Source organism: Theropithecus gelada, chromosome 3 (assembly GCF_003255815.1).
Source record: "Theropithecus gelada isolate Dixy chromosome 3, Tgel_1.0, whole genome shotgun sequence".
Classification (NCBI taxonomy): Eukaryota; Metazoa; Chordata; class Mammalia; order Primates; family Cercopithecidae; genus Theropithecus; species Theropithecus gelada.
In genome coordinates, this window is record NC_037670.1 from 23,849,982 (window position 1) to 23,856,156 (window position 6,175).

The 6,175-nt window shown below is 38.3% G+C and overlaps 1 pseudogene; it reads right to left on the minus strand.

Moving 5' to 3' along the window:
- Positions 1–5,201: 5,201 nt before the first annotated feature.
- LOC112621334 lies at positions 5,202–5,747 on the minus strand (annotated as a pseudogene).
- Between the last annotated feature and the right edge of the window lie 428 nt (positions 5,748–6,175).

Here is a 6,175-nt window from a genome sequence, read left to right on the forward strand (position 1 = left end):
GGGGGCCTTGAATGGGGAGTGGGGGTGCCACGCCAGGATTGATAGCCATGAGGTCCCCTCAGAGGGGCAGGCATGGATATCAACCCCCTCGGTCCACCTCAGCCCCTCCCCAAGGTAAGGACGAGACAAGTCCCGTAAACCTCAGCTGCAGCTCGGCCAGTGGACTGAGCTTTGGTCTCTGCCATTGATGGGGTGAGGGGTCATGGTGGAAATTAAGCCATGCTATGGAGGAATGCACAGAGCTGAATTTCTCACACACCTGCATTCACTGACAGAGACTGGTGCCTGCTACACAGATACTTACGGAGATCTGTTATGAAGGGCCTGGCAAAACACTGGGTATTGCAGATTCAAAAAATGTGGCCAATACAGGGATGCATGAGTCGGCCCCTCCCTTCTATCTTTTTTCTCTCTAGTCCAGTCACAAGGGCTCTAGGTGACCACGCTGAAAGGTCTTAATGCTACTTGGTCATCTGAAGACTATTGGAATATTATCAGAAATGTAGAATCTGTAGAACTAAAATATGAGTTGCCTTTCCTGGTGGCAGTTTTGAAAGGGCGTTTGTTTGTTTGTTTTGCCAGCAGCTACCCACTTTGCACAGAGTTCTTGGCCCAGAGTAGAGGGCACACTGAATATTTGCTGATGGAAAAGAAGAAACTCTGTGTTTCTTTGGGAATTTCCCAATAATTTAGCCTTTGTTTGAGAGGCAGGTGATTGTAAGTAAATGGATCCTATTGGCACAATCATCGTTTTCTATTTGGAAGGAAACAGACAGCACCAGAGTGACCTCTGAGGGCAGACACCTGAGACCACAAAAATGTGTCCCCTGTAGAAGAAAGGTCGAAGAGAGCTGGAAAGAACTGTATCATTGACTATACATGAATAATGCTGATTTTGCATAAAAAAGCTTTCCATGAAATTTTATTGCTTATCTTAGAGCCGTACTAAGAATTGTAAACTAAAGGGTGAAAATAATTTGCTGAAATCCCACTTCTTTACCTTAAAAAGTCACTGATGAGCAAAACTGTGAACAAATAGCTTTCAAGCAAGTCAGCAGCAAAATAGTTTCTACAAACAAATTATCCTGGTAGTGAAGAAAATGTTCTGAAAAATGGGATGCTTGGCCATAATAATATGACTTATTTTAGGAGCCAACATGGATGGAATTTCACATAATCTTAGGGGAGGTCTTTCATGAAATGCCATAAATCATAACAAAATCCAGAAGCAGTAAAGGAAAATATTGATAAATTTGACTTCACACAAACTAAAAGCTTTTATAAGTCAAGAATTCCATAAGCAAATTTAAAATACCAACCTCAAAATAACCATCAAATTAAAGTATAAACCCAATTTTCAACCTAGCACTTTTCTGAGCATTTTCCTTTGCTAAGAAAAATATTTGCAACACATTGTGGTGGAAGCTGACAGCTAGATATCCACTGAAATCTATTTTCCTTCTTTAATTGTCATGGGATTCTAAGGGGGCCTACACAGCACTCTTGGGTGGCCCCCACAATCCCTAGTAGCTGGTGTTCATGTGCTTGTGTAGCCTCCTCCCCTTGAGTATGGGTAGGACATGTGACTTCTAATCAATAGTGCATGGAAAAGGTATCAGGATTGACATGATTATGTGTATGTAATTATATATATAGCATTGTCATATCCATTTTGCTGGATTTTCTCTCTCCCCATTGGCCTTGAGGAAACCCTACATGGCAAGGAACTGAGGGCTTCTAAGAGCTGAGGATACCAGGGCAAGGCTGATGGATAACAAGGCAAGACATTGAAGCCACCAGTCCAACTGAGTTCTGCCAACCTGCCTGGACTTGAAAGTGTGTCCTTCCACAGTCAAACCTCAGATGAGACTACAGCCCAGCCAGTGCCTTGACTACCACCTTGCAAAGGACCCAGCTGAGCCAAACCAAACTCCTGACTCACAGACTCTGTGAGATAAGGAATGTTTAGTTTTAAGCCCTAAGTTATTAGTGGTAATATTGTTAGGCAGAATAGAGTAGATAGTTAATACACAGCCTAACTATACTGCATCTTTCAGCTGCCCTGGCAGTTAGATGTGGCCATATGACCAAATTCTAACCCATAGGATATGAACAGAGCAATGTGGGTCACTTCTGGGCTGGGAGTTTGAAAGAGTTGGCATGACTCTTGCCCATGTTCTTCCCCCTTCTCCATGGCTAGAACACAGGTGTGCCTGTACCCCAGTGTTGACATTGCAGAAGAGAACAACATCTTGAGTCACGGTGGAAAAATAAGATGGAAGGAACCTGAGTACCTGAATGTGATTTTAGTGTATCGTATGAGTGGCCATGTGTAGTAGAATGAGACATTCACCTCAGACTGTCATAGGTGAGAGATACAACCATTTATTACATTTAAGACACTGAATTTTGTTGGCTCTTTTTGTTATAGCAGCTAGCCTAATAATTTCCATAAGAAATAAAACATACAATTCAAGAAGAAAAAGCAACAAAATAATAAAAACTGGGCAAAAGACAAAGATACTTCACAAGAAAATAAATATAAAAAGATGGAAAGTTGTTCCATCTTATTCTCCTCCCATCTCCTGGCTCCTAGAACATAAACCATATTATTCTTAAGAAAAGTAATATCTCTTTTCTCTGAGACATACTTTTTACCTATCTAAATGGCAATGTTAAAATGTTGATGGTTCCCCATGATGACATTGGTGTAAGGAAACTTTCCTTCTAACATACAATTCTGTTGGTAGAAATCTAATTATGTGTCACTTTTCCAGAAGACACACACACACATACAAAACAAGCAGAGTACTAGAATATATTTGGGATGTATAGTAATGTCTATAGTCTGCCTACTCATGGAAATAAAAATATATAAGTATATATTTCTGAGTATATGCATAACCATTTTTTTCTGGAAGGAAATTGCAAGGAATTGTTAACCAGTGGGTAGAATGACTGGGGCTCAGGTGAAAATGTCTTCATTTTTCATTTAACGTCTCTCTTGACTGCTTAAATTTTATTACAATTAATTTTTATTTAAAACACAGAAGTGCATTATCTGGTGGTGGTTTGGATGATTCTACCTTTTCAGCCAGAGATTTTACTGCAAATAATTTATGCCAAGAATTTTACTGCTAAGAATTTATGTGTGTGTGTGTATACATGCAAACACACACACATCTGTACATAAAAAAAATGTATACTCTACCATTTTTACAAAATCAACACAGTAGAAAGGAATTTAGGGCTTTAGCAGGGGACAGGTTGAAAAGGGATGGTACCTCTATATGATGGAATATGACTGAGCCATGAAAGAAATGAGGCAATTCTGTATGCACCCACATGGACAAATCAACAAGACAATAGGGAAAGAATGGTTTTTCAACAAATGGTGCTGGGATCTCCACAAACGCAAGAATGGAGTTGGACCTTTTCTAACACCATATACAAAAACTAACTCAAATTGGATCAAAGACCTAAATGTAAAAGCTAAAAACTATAAAAGTCTTAGAAGAAACAGGACAAAAGCTTCATGACATTGGATTTGGTGAGGATTTCTTGGATATGGCACAAAAGGCTTAAAAAACAAAAGAAGAAAATAGGCAAATTGGACTCAATGAGGGTGAGAAACTTTTGTGCTTCAAAAAGACACTTCAAAAAGACACTTTCAGTAGAGTAGAAAGGCGACCCATAGAATGAGAGAAAATTTTTGCAAATCATATATCTGAGACAGGATTAATATCCAGTATATATAGAGGACTAAAAATCAACAATAAGACAGACAACCCAGTTGCAAAAGGGGCAAAGGACTTGAATAGACATTTCTCTAAAGAAGATGTACAAATGGCCAGTAAGCACATGAAAAGATGTTCAACATCATTAATCACTAAGGAAATGCAAATCAAAACTATAATGAGATACCACCTCACACCGGTTAGGATGCCTCTTATAACAAAAACAGAAGATAACCAGTGTTGGTGAGGATGTGGAAAAATTGAAACTCTTGTGCATGGTTGATGGGAATGTAACTTGTTGGAGCTGCTGTGCCAAACAGTATGGCACTTTCTCAAAAAATTAGACATAGAATTACAATATAATCAAGCAATTCCACTTCTAGATACAGATCCAAAAGAATTGGAAGCAGGGTCTTGAAGAGATATTTGTACACCATATTTACAGCATTATTCACAACATCCAAAAGGTGGAAGCAACCCAAGTGTCCACCAGTGATGAATGGATAAGCGAAGTGTGCTACATATAACAATGGAATATTATCCAACCTCAAAAAGGAACATTCGGACACATGCTCCAATATGAACAAACCTTGAGGACATTAGGCTGAATGAAATAAGCCAGTCCCCAAAAGACAAACACTATGATTCCACTTACATGAAGTATCTAGAGTAGTCAAATTCATAGAGACTATAAGAATGATGGCTGCCAGGGGCTGGAGGGAGAGATATATGGGAAGTTGTTGTTTAATGGGTACAGAGTTTCAATTTTGCAAGATGAAAAAAGTTCCAGAGATGGATAATGGTGATGGCTGTAAAAAGACGTGAATGTACTGAATACTGCTGAACTATACACTTAAAAATAGTTAAGAGGGTACATTTTATTTTATGTGCATTTTACCACAAGAAAAAAGGAAGAAAAAGCCACCAGCAAAACAATGTGTATGTAACACAACTATAATTTATCAAAATATATATTTTTGGTTGTATGTGTAAAGAATTTCTGAAAGAACACACAAAAAAACTGCTGACGGTAGGGTGATAGGGAAATCAGATGACAGGGAGACCTTTTTTATTGTATACCTTCTGATAGTGTTTGGAATTTTAGTTTATGATGTATGCATCTTTTTGAATTTAAAGCAAATTATTGATTACTTTTACTTTGATGTTGATTCCTTAAATTACTCTGGGGGCAGCCAATGAGGATTGTACTGATTCCTTATGTTGGTTTCTGCTGAGATATTTTGAGTTGTTGGATTTTAGTTTCTTTTATCAAACTCTGTTTTCCAAAGGATAATACTTAATTGTTTAAGAAGAGAACAGTGAGACAAATTAAAAATTTAGTTGGATTGCATTTGAACAACTTGAATTAATATATAAAACAGTAAAAGAGCCTTCAGCATTTCTTTCTTTTTTTTTTTTTTAATAGTGAAAAGATATACATAGAATTAGCCAGCGGGACTCAGTTTAGATGATCCCAATTTTTTTGGCAACACCCAAAGCATTGTAATCAGGAGCTAGTTGAACATATGCCTTTTTCTCTCCATCAGACCGAATCAGGGTGTTGACCTTGATCACGTCAATGTCATAGAGCTTCTTCACATTCTATCAGGGTGTTGACCTTGATCACGTCAGTGTCATAGAGCTTCTTCACAGCCTATCAGGGTGTTGACCTTGATCATGTCAGTGTCATAGAGCTTCTTCACAGCCTGTTTGATCTGGGGGTTGTTGGCTTGAACATCCACCATGAACACAAGTGTGTTGTTGTCTCCTATCTTTTTCATGGCTGACCCAGTGGTCAGTGGAAACTTGATGACAGCATAGTGGTCAAGCTTGTTTCTCCTGGGGGTGCTCTTCCAAGGACACTGCCTCCGGAGTTGCAGTGTCTTGGGCTGCCAGAAAGTGCGGGACGTGCGGATCTTTTTTTTTTGTGGCTGTGGACAACTTTCAAACTGCCTTCTTGGCCTTTAAAGCCTTCGCTTTGGGAACTTCCTTCTTCGCTTTCAGCACCATCTTGTGAAAAGGGTCAGCATTTCTTAAACAACAAATAGGGCAACAATCTAGAAAGCATTTGGTAAAAAAAATATATATATATATATATATATATATATATATATATATAAAATCACTAATTTGTAGGGGCTGTGCTTCTGTGATGTCTAGTAGAATCTAGGCGCTATGAAGGAAATGCGCAATACGTCTATGCTGGGTAGCGAGTAGTTCCATAAACAATTTTCACAGCTAATGTCGATTATTGTAGATCATCTGGCTAGTTCATTTTGACTATGCCTTTAGTCATCAATGTAATAGTTAAAATAATTAAATTATCTGTTTAGAGACAAGGAAGGATAAACAAGACATTACCTTTAGGGAAGAAAAGAATGAGTGGAAATGTATTTTTATCCCTTTGAGTGATCCAGCATAAAAACTCTGGATTTGAG